Raw genomic sequence first — 12,586 nt, 5'->3', positions numbered from 1 at the left:
TTTGCTATGGAGACTGTCTTGTGCACTGTAGGATGTTTAGCAGCATCCCTGGCCTCTACTCACTAGCTGCCAGGAGGACTCATCTCCCCCAGTGTGACAACCCAAAATGTCACTGGACATTGCCAAATGTCCCCTGGGAGGCAAAATCATCCCTGATTGAGACCCACTGAGCTAGACATTAAATCATCATTGTTAATGGCTGTGTAGTACCCCATAGATAATCTAAAATTTATGGAACTAATACCTTGTAAATGCACATTCCTCTTATGGCCAATTTTCCACTGTTTTATAAAACATCACTTTTAGAATGTATGGCATGACATTGGCTCCTTAGGATAAATAGCTACATTATGCTAGATTTCCTTTTTACTATAAAAGTTATACATGTTAAAATTAGTCTTTCAAACAATTCGAAAAGTAAAGTTAAAAGGCTTGATCTCACTCCCACAGAAATATAGTCTATGGTATGTCAATTTTAAGTTTTTATATGTATTCAGAAATTAATTAGCAAAACCCTTCTTTCAATGCATTTTTATCATTCCATGTGATACTTTGGTCTACTCACTGCACATTTCACCTGGAGATCTCCAAGCCACATTTTTTTAACTACAGGTCATGACCCATTAGTAAAATGAAATTAGGGGACCACAATCAGTATTTTTTTAATGAAACAGAACAGAATAGAATAGATCAGATCAGAGTGTATTACACACAGTTAGGATAAGGTACTGTATTGTGAGAAATTTGTTTCAGTATCATAAAACATAGATAGAAAGATGAGAGAGAGATGGATAGATGACAGCGTGATAACGTAAAAATGTTGCTGTGGATTGCAGCCAAGAAAAATTTTAAAGCTACAGCTTTAAGCAAACTAAATATATATTTAACATTCCTTTCTATAATTGGAGTGAAGTGGTGAACGATGCAAGCCTATTTTTTCTTGACTAAAAAGAATAATTAAGATAGCATAAACAAAAATACTTAATGTTAACACTTACTCCCTAGAAAAGCAACACTGATTCCCATTCTAGGTAATGGGTCATGTAAATTTCAAGTTAGGGCTCCATCAACTCAAATTACTCTGACTTCTTACGAATTAAATGATTCAGTAAGAATCACCCACAATGCTGTTACATGTTTGCATTTTAAACAGCACTGTGGTATACCTTAAGATGGTTGCTGATGTTTTTCAACCTAGTTCTCTTGTACCTCTTTCTTCACTCATTTGATTCATTAAACATCATTAACAAACATTTATGACTACCCGTCGGAAACATGGGACGTGGTGGCTCATATAAATGTCGTACCTCTCTTTGGAGAGTACAAGTTAGAGTGGCAGTTTATATGGCCACGATGCTCTTGAATGTCTCTATTTCATACCAGGAAAACACAAAGAGGTTCATATGATCAACTGACTTTACATTATTATATAAATCTTTATGTTCATTTAAGACCAAGCTATTATGATATTTAGCAACAAGACAGAATTAACAAAGGACTTCTCTTAAATTGTAGTATAACCAAGTTTCTTCCAAAACTTAAAATATTTACTTCAACTTGAAATGGTTGTCATATTTCCAAGGTCACTGATGCCAAAATTGTAGATAAACGCACAAAATGGCTTTCAAAAAACATGGACAGGAAACATTTGAGAGACACAGAAACAAGTTTTCCCTAATGCTTCATAAAAGTAATGCTAGCTCTGCTGATCTATCAATGCAATCACTAAAAGCCACAAGGTAGAAATAGAAAAATCATAAAGTAAACACATGGGGGAATGTAAGGGGGAAAAAATCATCTCTACTTCTAAGGACAGAATTCCATTCTGTGGGGCAACAGGTATAGATCAGCGGTAAAACGCATGCTTAGCATGCAAGAGGTCCTGGGTTCAACCCCCAATACCTCCATTTAAAAAAAAAAAAAGGAGAGGTGGGGGCGTATAGCTCAGTTGGTAGAGCGCATGCTCGAGGTACTTGGTATTCGATCCCCAGTACGTCCATTTAAAAAAAAAAAAGGAAAAAGAAAACTTATTTTTAAAAAATTTCATTCTGAGATCTAGTCCAACTCCTCACTTCCAAGATGAGGAAACTGAGACTTGGAGAGGATAAGACTTTCTTTAATTAACAGACTTTTTTTGAGCAGTTTCAGGTTAACAGAACAATTGAGGAGGAAGTTCAGAGAGTTCCCATACAGCACCTCACCCCACCAATCCAGTCTCCCATGTTAATTCACACATGTTAATTTTTATTAATTCAATTTTACCCATGTTAACCATGCATTTGTGTGGGACATTCATTACAATTTATGAACCAACAAAGCTATATTACAGTCATTAACTAAAGTGCATAGTTTACAAGGTTTCACTGTTTGGGTTGTACATCCTATGACTTTTGACAAACACATAATGACACGTATCCACCATTACAGAATCACACAAAATAGTTTCACTGCCCTTAAAATTCCTGGTGTTCTATCTATTCTTTCTTCATTCCTCCTGAACTCCTGGCATCCTTTTAACTGCCTCCAGAGTTTTTAGCCATTCTAACAGGTGTGCAGCAGTATCTCACTGTTATTTTAATTTGCAATTCTGTAATGACACATGATATTGAGCACATTTTCCTGTGTTTATTTGCCATCAGTATATCTTTTTGGTGAGATGTCTATTCAGATTGTTTGCCTATGTTTGAATTGAGTTGTTATCTTATTGTTGCATTTTAAGAGGTCTTTACATATTTCGGATACCAGTCTTTTATTAGATATATGTGTTTTGCAAATATTTCTTCCCTGTCTGTGGCTTGTCTTTTCATTCTTTAACAGAACAGAGAAGTTTTAAATTTTAATGAAGTTCAACTTATCAGTTTTTTTTCATGCATTGTGCTTTTGGTGCTATATCTAAGGTAAGAAGTCATCACCAAATCCAAAGTCACCTAGATTTTCTCCTATGTTTTCTTCTTGGAGGTTCTTTTTTCCCCCAGCTTAAAAGGTATAATTGTCAAATAAAATTGTAAGATGAAGTGTACAATGTGATGATTTGATATATGTATAGACTGTGAAAGGATTCTCCCCACTGAGTTAACACATCCATCACCTCACATATTTACCTTCTGTGTGTGAGAGAGAACATTTAAGTTCTCCTCTCTTAGCAAATTTCAATGATAGAATACAGTGTTATCAAGTATAGTCGCCACATAGTACATTTGATCCTCAGACCTTATTCATCTTATAACTGAAAATTTGGACCTTTTTACCAGCTTCTCCCTATTTCTCCCATCCCCAGCCCCTGGAAACCACTTTTCTCCTCTCTTTCTGTGAGCTTGACACGTTTTGTTTTGTTTTGTTTTAGATTTCACATATAAGTGATACCATGTAGTATTTGTCTTTTCTCTGTCTGGCTTATTTCACTTAATCTAAAGCCCTCCAGATTCATCCATGATGTCATAAATGACAGGACTTCTTTTTTAAGGCTGAGTAATATTCCATGGTACACACAAAACACATCTTCTTTATCCCTTCAACCATCAACTAATTTTGAGGTTTTTTCCATACTTTGGCTAATGTGAATAATGCTGCAATGAACATGGGAGTGCAAATATTTCTTCAAGATAATGATTTGGTTTCCTTTCTTATAGAAACCCAGAAGCGGAACTGCTGGATCATATGGTAGTTCTATTTTTAATTTTTTGAGGTACTGCCATACTGTTTTCCATAGTGGTTGCACCAGTCTGCATTTCAACAAGGGTTCCCTGTTCTCCACATCCTCGCCAGCAGATATCTCTTGTCTTTTTGATAACAGCCATTCTAACAGGTATGAGGTGATATCTCAGTGTGGTTTTGATTTGCATTTCGCCAATGATTACTGATGTTGAGCACCTTTTTGTGTATCTGTTGGCCATTTGGATGTCTTCTTTGGGAAAGTGTCTGTTCAGGGCCTTTGCCTATTTTTTAATTCTAGGAATTTTATAGTTTCACATCTAGGTCTATGATCCATTTTGAGTTAATTTTTGTCAAAGATGTAAGGTCAGTGTCTAGATTTAACTTTTGGCATGTGGCTATCAGTTCTTACAGCACTATTTGTTGAACAGACTATCCTTGGTGCATTGAATTGTCTTTGCTCCTTTGTCAAAGAAAGGGTAAGACTTTTTAGCAACACACCCAGGTGTTCTTCTCATGTCAGTTCTTTTTGCTGATAAAGTGATTACAGTCACGTTTAAAAGAATTGCTCTGGAGTCAAAGATCTACTTTTTTTTAAAAAACAAGCTCCTTCAGTTACAAGCTGTGAGATCATGAGCAAGTTACCTCTCTGAGCCTCAGTCTCCTCAACTATATAATGGGTTTGACAGTAGGACTTATAATATTCATAGGGTTCTCATGAGACAAATTACCTAATATATATAAAATAACTGGCACACACTATCTGTTCAATAAGTGTTAGTGGTTATTATTATCATATTCTAAATTCAACTTCCTGTCTCAGGGACTCACTATCAAAATGTATCAGACAAGAATAGACACATATTGAACATGTATATTAATTACACAAATATAAGTTAACTATAATGTTAAAGAAACTGGCTATGACTGTTACACTCCTAATACAGTTTCCTTAAGATGCTAGAAATCTATCTTAATGATACTTTTGTTCAGTAAATTTTTTTTAAATCTGCAAAAAAAAGAATAGACATATTTTTCTTCATTCTCTGGATTTGTTTCTAATTTTTATAATATCATACCATTTAGTTTTTTTTTCCAAAACCACATCCTCTGTAAACTCACGTGTAGTGACAGAAAGCAGATCAGTGGTTTTTCTGGGGCCATAGATGGAGGAAGGGGCACAAGGAAACCTCTGGGCATGATTAAAATGTTCTTTCATTTTGGTGGTGCTTTCATGGATGTTTACATCTGTCAGAACTTGTTGAATTGTATACTTTAAATGGGTACAGTTTACGGTACATAAACTATTCCTCCATAAAGCTAAAGCACATACCTTATTATGAGACAAGTTAGGAAATAGAAATGCTATCTGGATATTGATACCAAGGAATTGTTACTTTTTTTTGGTGTGTGAGAATATTGAATTTTTTTCAAAAGGAGCCCTTGGAATCTTCATACACTGTTGGTGGGAATGTAAATTGGCATAGCCACTATGGAAAACAGTGTGGAGGCTCCTCAAAAAATTAATAGAGTTACCATATGATCCAGTGATTCCACTTTTGGCTATTTATTCAAAGAATAAGCAAACATTAATTTAAAAAGGTATATGCACCCCTATGTTCATCGCAGCATTATTTATAATTGCCAAGATATGGAAACAACCCAAGTGCCCATCAACAGATGAATGCATAAAAAAGATGTCAGATATATATACATATGTTCACACACACACAATGGAACATTATTCAGCCATAAAAAATGGTGAAATCTTGCCATTGTGACAACATGGATGATCCTGAAGGTGTTATGCTAAGTGAAATAAGTCAGACAGAGAAAGATAAATACCATATGATTTCACACATAAATGGAATGTAAAAAACACGCACACAAAAAAATCACAATGAACAAACCAAACCAAACAAAATCAAACATGTAGATACAGAGAACAGAGTAGTGGTTACCAGAGGGGATGGGGGGAAAGGCAAAGAGGGTAAAGGGGGTCCAGTGTATGGTGATGGATGGAAACTAAATTTTTGGTCGTGAGCAAGGTGTAATGTGTGCAGAAATAGAAATATAATGTATGTATGAAACTTATATAATGTTATAAACCAATATTAACTTCAATTTAAAAATAATAAAAATGAGCCCTTATATTTTAGACATGCATATAGAAGTATCTACAGATGAAATAATATAAAATGTGATATTTGCATCAAAATAATGAGAGATGGCAGGAGTGGATGGAGGGATAGATGTAACACATGTGACCATGAGCTGATAATTATTGAAGCTGGGTGGGGAAGGCATGGGGGTTCATTTACTATTCTATTTCCTTTTTGTATGTTTGAAACTGTCTATAATTTAAAATTTTAATACCCCACACATGCAGGAACTACTGTCTTTACTTCAGTTAATAAATGGAACAAGACTGAAAGCATCACTAAGATTTTTTACTTGTTGCTGCACACCTCTTTTAATTTTAATTTTTAAATAAAAATTTGAGATAATTATAGAATCACGTGCAGTTGTAAAGAATATTATAGAGACATCCTTTTTACACTCTGTCAAGTTTCTTCCAAAGGTAACATCTTGCAAAACCATAGTGTGTTATCACAACCAGGACACTGCTGTTGATACAGGTCACTAATTCAGATTTCCTCAGTTTTACTTGTACTCATGTATGTGTATTAAGTGCTATATAATTTTCTTTTTTTTTTTCTGTTTGTTTGGTTTTTTTGGCAGGGGGAGAGGTTTATTTATTAATTTATTTTTAATGGAGGTACTGGGGATTGAACCCAGGATCTTGTGCATGCTAAGCACATGCTCTACCACTAAGCTATACCCTTCCTCCCTCCCCCATGCTATACAATTTTATTCCTGTGTAGGTTCATGTATCCACCACCACTGTCAAGATACTGGAGCGTTCCAATACCATCGGCACAAGGAATCCTCATTTTCCCATTTTATAATCACGCTTATATTCCCAAACCCCCACCCCTAATCCCTAATCTCTGACCACTACTAATCTCTCCTCTATTTCTAAAGTTTTGTCATTTTAAAAATGCTGTATGAATGGAATCATAAAGTATGTAACCTCTTGGGGCTGGCTATTTTCACTCAACATAACTCCCTACAGATTCACCCAAGTTATGTGTACCAACAGTTCCTTCCTTTTTATTGCTGAGTACTATTCCATGGTACAGAGGTAGTGCAGCTTAACTATTCACCAGTGGAAGGACATCTAGGCTGATTTCAGTTCTCGGCGGTTGCAAATAAAGCTGTTATGAACATTCACAGATGCATTTTTCGTCTAACATTTTGTTTTGCTATCAGTATAATAATTTCCCCTTCTATTCATTAATTTTAGAAAATGGGTAATTATGCAAACTTTCCAAATAAAATTTATTAGCTTAATCTATATATTTGAAGCATGTGTAATTTCCCTTAAGAGAGATTACGAAGGATTTTCTCAATGATATAGTGAATTTCTCTGGCTTTCCTTCTAACATATTTTGAAAAGCAAGTCTCAAAAGGAATTTGTAAATGACCTTATGGTAACAGAACTTTTGATGACTAAGATAGCTTTACATCAATGCTGGTTTCTTCTTTGTTATAATCAAATGGAGCAATCTTCCTGTACCTTCCTGTATCTCATAAATAAATATTAGGAGGCATATTTTCCAATTGATACACTCATATGCCATAACTAAGGGCCCAAGAACATGTTACAGGTCTGAAACTTGTGCCCTTAGGTCTATTGGCATAAGGTACAATAATGATATAATTTACATTCAGGTATAGATATATTGAAATTTTCTAATTTATCAGGAATTCTATTTTCAAAAACAATTACACATGCTTTCAAAGGCAAAGCATGCTTTTGTTGTGGTTATTTGCCTGCTTTTGCTCTAAGCTGACCCTTTTTTCACTCTGCTCTGTGACACCAGGGCTGGGACTCTGGAAACTGCTATTCTCCAAACTCCCAAGCCAGCTGCCTTCCCATTAGGTTCTGTCAATGGGAGGCTCTGATGGGACACTGGAAGGAGGGACAAGGGACCTCTGGTTGTCAGTTTCCATCAAAAGCCCCCACTCTCCCCACACCTTGCGCTTGGCTCCAGCCTCCGGCTTCCTTCCTCCTTCCCAACATCACCATACCAGGTCCCCGCAGGGGCACCAGCACCCATGAGCCACGTCTTCCGTGGTCTGAGCAGGGCTGTGTGCAGCGCACCAACCAGCACACGGCCTCTCCTCCAAGCTCCCAGGTTCTGGTAACACCACTTCTTTCCTTTTGTTCCCCCAGCTCTAAGTGTGCTAGCTGCTTCTTGCAGTGACTAATATCAGCCCTAGGGGTACAGGAAGCAGTGACAAATATCCAGGTTACCTTGTGGTCCTCTCAGCTAAGCACCCAATTCTCTGTGTTGAATCCACTCTATTGGAAACACTTTGCACGAATATTTTCCTGTAGCTTTTATACAATTTTGCAAATATTTTACTATCTTATCTATTTCCTCTCAAACCCCAAAGGCCATATTCCTTACTTAAGAGAATCTGTGGTTGAATCCAGGACTTGGAGGGGGTAGGGGTTAAGGTTAGGTGAACATGAGAGGTTCTTTGGTTGTAAGCAACAGACTCAGGCCAGCTTAAGCAAAAAGGAATGTGGAAGGACACGGAGGAGCTCACAGAACAAAAGGAGCCATTCTAGACACCTAGGAAGCAGGAACCAGAGGCCAGCACCTTGGGGTGCTTCACCAGCAAGTCTAAGGAATCCACATGCCAGGAAGGGTGTGGCTAACTGGCCCCCAGGGGGTTAAGTACCTGCCCGTTGGCTGGTGGAGAGCAGGGTATCATGATGGACAGTCCTACCACACTGTAAGAAATCTGAAGAAGGAAGAGGACCTCACGCCCCCAAAAAATTTAGCATGCTGCTCCCTGGAGAAGGCCAGCAATTACAACAAACTGTCGCTACAGTGAACTTTAGAAGAGATCTTGAGTGGTAAATTAAAATTCATTGTGTACTAAAACTTTGAATAAAAGAACAATATGCTTGGGGTAGACTGCTCAGAGCAATTTTTCTAAAAGAAGGTTCTACATTGGAAGCCTTTTCATTTCTGCGTATGGATTGGGAAAAGGCCAGGAGGAATTTCCTAGTCAATATTTTTCGTTTGACAAATATTTATTTACTACGCACCAGTGAGTCTAAGCCCCAGGGATTCTGGTCCAGGTCATTTTCTTTATTCACTATCACCAATGCTGAACTCATGTAGCCTAACAGTAACAGCGAGCACAGCAGGGTAAGGTGGCTTTTCAGAAATCCAGAGGGACATGCCATAAAGGTTAAAAAATAGCACATTTATAAGTATAAAACAATTACTTCACTCCATCTAATAAAATATCACAATAGTAAATGAAAACAAAGTACAAGTTCAAACAAGTACAATGTGTTTTCAATTTTATAATGATTTTCCTTCAACTCCCTCTCACATAACTGCATTAAATATTTTAAGAGAAATTACTTAGAATTCTAGCACACTAAGATAACCCTTTCCATTTGTAGAGCAATATACAAAGAATAAAGTAACCATCATCCATAGTTATCAGTAACCGAGAGACAGTGACTATTAATGTTTTGGTGTATTTTCTTCCACTCCTAATGATTTGGATGAAAATAATTTGGCCAGAAACAAAATTGGTATTCTTTACGCTCTTCTTTTGCTTGTGTAATTTTCAGATTTTTCCGTTTAGCAAAGCTACCATAGTGAGAAAAACAAACAATAAAGGAATGTATAAAAGAGCAGGAGCTGTTACATGCCTTGTTTATTCCAGGTATCTCCAGTTCCCAGAACACTGCTTGGCACACAGTAGGTACTGCAACATTTTTTTTTGAATGGCTAAGATTTTTGCCCAAAGCTAGTAAGACCGGGATGCTATCGAACACAGAATCACCCGCACCTTTGTCTGGGTATTATTTCCCTCTCTCATTCCTTTTGGTAAACAGTTTATTCTATCACATAGGATCACTTTTGCTGTCTCAATATTTAAGACTGATTAAATTCAAATTCCAACACTCACCAGCCATGTGACCTTGGCACCTGCTGCCTGAGCGTCCTCGTCTGGTAAGCTCTAGTCCAGTTGCTGGGGGTACAACAAAACAAAGTCCTGCCATCAATTTACATTCTAGTGTAGGAGGAAAAGCCTATGAACAAACATATGTCAAGTGGTGATAAGTGCCATGAGAAAAGGGAAAGTAAAGGGGATAGAAAATGATTACCTGGGGGCAGATGAGGGTGTGCTGCTATTTTATAAAGGGTGGTCAGGGAGTGGATAGAAGTTTCAAAAATACACTAGTGTCCAGTCTCAAACCACAAGTTGTGACGAAGTGCGAACATGGAATCAACATAGGGGGTAATTTGCATATTTTAAAAAATGAAATAAATTACCAGAATGCATCACACATATTAAAGGTCAGCAACGTGTGGTGTATGTAACTTGTTCTGGTTTATATACAAGTGTTCTAGCCTGTAAAACATGGCTGGTGTGGAGAAAGTGGTGGTTAACACTGTAGCAACTTTGAGATAAGCAGTCTTAGAGAAATGTACCTAAACAGCGCATCTCTTGGTTAAGATGGCCCACATCTTATGGGTGCACCTGTTGGTGTCTTATTCCATTGGTAGACTCAGCTGAGCAAGAGAGACCGACAACCACAGAAAAAGTGGGAGAAAAGATTAGGACAAGCGTGAAGAAGTCGGGGTGAAAGGCCAAACCAAAACTGAACAGTTAAGTAATTCAAGAAAGAAAACTGATGTTACATTTTTGAGGCAAAAAAATACCTGACCAGAAAAAGATTTTAAAAAATTTAGAGACCCAGAACTGACGGATTCAATTTAAGAACAACAACAGAAATCCAAAGCTAACGAAATAGGCTGTACATGATACTTTTGGATTTAGTGTATGATAGTACCTGAATATTTTCAGAAACTCCCCAAATATCTGCTCCCTATCCACTCCAACCCTCAGTGAGGTAGACAGCATAAAAAATTTTAGTAATATCGTCTGGGAAGGTTTCTTTTCTTTCAACCCTTTTAATGTTTAATGGGTTTTGGAAATCATGCCTACCCATCAGAAATAAGTAAAATATATTAATGGGAGACTGGAAATCGTCTCCGAAGACTTCTCTGACTGTGCACACGAGTTAGTTCCCACTGAAGCAGAGCTCTAAGGCACAATTATTGTACAACAAGGTGGGCAGACTACAATCCTCTGTCTAAATCTAACTCGCCACCTGTTTTTGTAGGGTCCACGAGCTCAGAAAGATTTGTTTCCATTTTCAAGCAGTTGAAAAAAATCAAGAGAACATTTTGTGACCCGTGAAAATTGTATGAAGTTCAAATTTCAGTGTCTATAAAGTTTCACTGGAATACAGCCAGGTTCATCCATATTGTCTAGGGCTGTTTTCTCGCTACAAGCTGCGTGATTGGCCCCAAAGCCTAAAGTTTACTATCTGGTCAATTTTAGAAAAATGTCTACCAACCAGTGTTTTAGACAAGAGGGCTGTATTGTTTAAACACCCTTCCAACCTTCTTCCCTCTTCAGCCGCTCCTCCCCTCCCCAGTTTCAGTCACTAACATTCCTGGGCCTGACATGAAAGGGAGAGCGTTATAATAATGAATTGTATCGTATCGGAAACTAAGAGACACCAGACAGTAAATTTCTATATAAGGCAATACAACTGGTTCCGCTAAGGACTAGAGTAGCGCCTGGGTTTGTTTTCCCGATCAGAAAAGTGGGCATCAGAGCAGCAACTATACAATTTCGTTTGAGAATCACCACGGTCACATGCATGAAAGCATTTGGAAAATAATAAGGCAGCAAGCGTTTGGACAGGGGGGTGCTTTTGCAGGGGGAGCCTCTCTCGGAGCCTGGATGTAGACTGAGGTTCCCTCTGCACTAGGAACCTCGGCCACCTCCCCCCACCCTGTTCCCTCGGCTCCTGGCCCTCATTTTCATTCCGTTTTGGCCTTGCAGCCCGCTTTCTCCTCACCCCCACGCACTCCTCAGGGGCTACCAAGTCCCTGGGCAGAGCAGGTCTCAGGCAAGCCAGCCCTGGGTCAGCTGAGCCCAGCTCTTCCCAGCTTCTTCACTAGGAGTGGGGTCACCCTGGGACCCCCTCAGGTGACAAGCATGACTCAGCAGGGTCCGTAGCTGGGACGGAGACTAGAACGCCAGTGCAGGGACAAAGTCCCCTGCAGCAGGAGAGAGTGCAAACATCATTTTAAGTATCCAAATTTGTGAAAAAACGAAAATGTAATTCAAATCAGCTTCGGGGCGTTGGCGGCCTGTGCCTGCACAGGCCTTAGGTTTAAGCCTACGAGGGAAGCCCGGCGGCTTCTGCAGTCAGAAAACGCCCGCGGCCTCTGCCAAAGGCCCCCCTTGCCTCCGACTAACCCCATCTCGGCTCGACCAGGTCCCAGGAAAGGCCAGTCGGCTGGAGGAAGACCTTTCGGGATGCACAGAATTGTATGCCCGTGATTATCAGGGAGACTTTGAGGGCACAGTAATCTCTCGAGACTAGAAACCATTTTCCTCTCTCGCTGAGATTTTGCTTGGCTAAGCGGCAGCAAACTCCCTGCCCCCCTCCCCCCCGCCACGGCCACCGCCACCGCCGCTCCAAGCAGCCACGCCCCGCGGCCCCAGGGCTCGCCGCCCCAGGGCTCGCAGCCCCCACGCAGCCCCCACGCAGCTTGCACGCCGCACCTCCCTTCGCCCCACCCCCGGGCGCCCCCATCCGCCCCCGCGGCCGGCCCTGGGAGCACTGGGCGAGTCCTCGCGCCTGCGCCTCGGCAACTTCCTGCCGTGGAACACCCCGCCCACCCCCCCCAGAAGCCCGCCTCCGAACCCCCCGCGAAACCTGCCTGCAGCACGTCATTCGTCGAAACAG

The 12,586-nt window shown here is 39.5% G+C and overlaps 1 protein-coding gene across 1 annotated transcript in view; it reads right to left on the bottom strand.

Annotated features, from left to right (window-relative positions):
• REPS2 (RALBP1 associated Eps domain containing 2) overlaps positions 1 to 12,245 on the bottom strand; it is a 264,518-nt gene extending 252,273 nt beyond the window's left edge. The window contains exons 1-2 of the mRNA XM_045516337.2: positions 12,094 to 12,245; positions 9,721 to 9,783 (exon numbers count right to left, since the gene is read on the bottom strand). The gene's annotated coding sequence lies outside the window, so the exon portion shown is untranslated. The remainder of the gene's footprint in view (positions 1 to 9,720; positions 9,784 to 12,093) is intronic.
• Between the last annotated feature and the right edge of the window lie 341 nt (positions 12,246 to 12,586).

Source organism: Camelus bactrianus, chromosome X (genome assembly GCF_048773025.1).
Source record: "Camelus bactrianus isolate YW-2024 breed Bactrian camel chromosome X, ASM4877302v1, whole genome shotgun sequence".
Lineage (NCBI taxonomy): Eukaryota > Metazoa > Chordata > Mammalia > Artiodactyla > Camelidae > Camelus > Camelus bactrianus.
The sequence above is the reverse complement of the archived record's forward strand: the minus strand, read 5'-3'. Positions and strand labels throughout refer to the sequence as shown.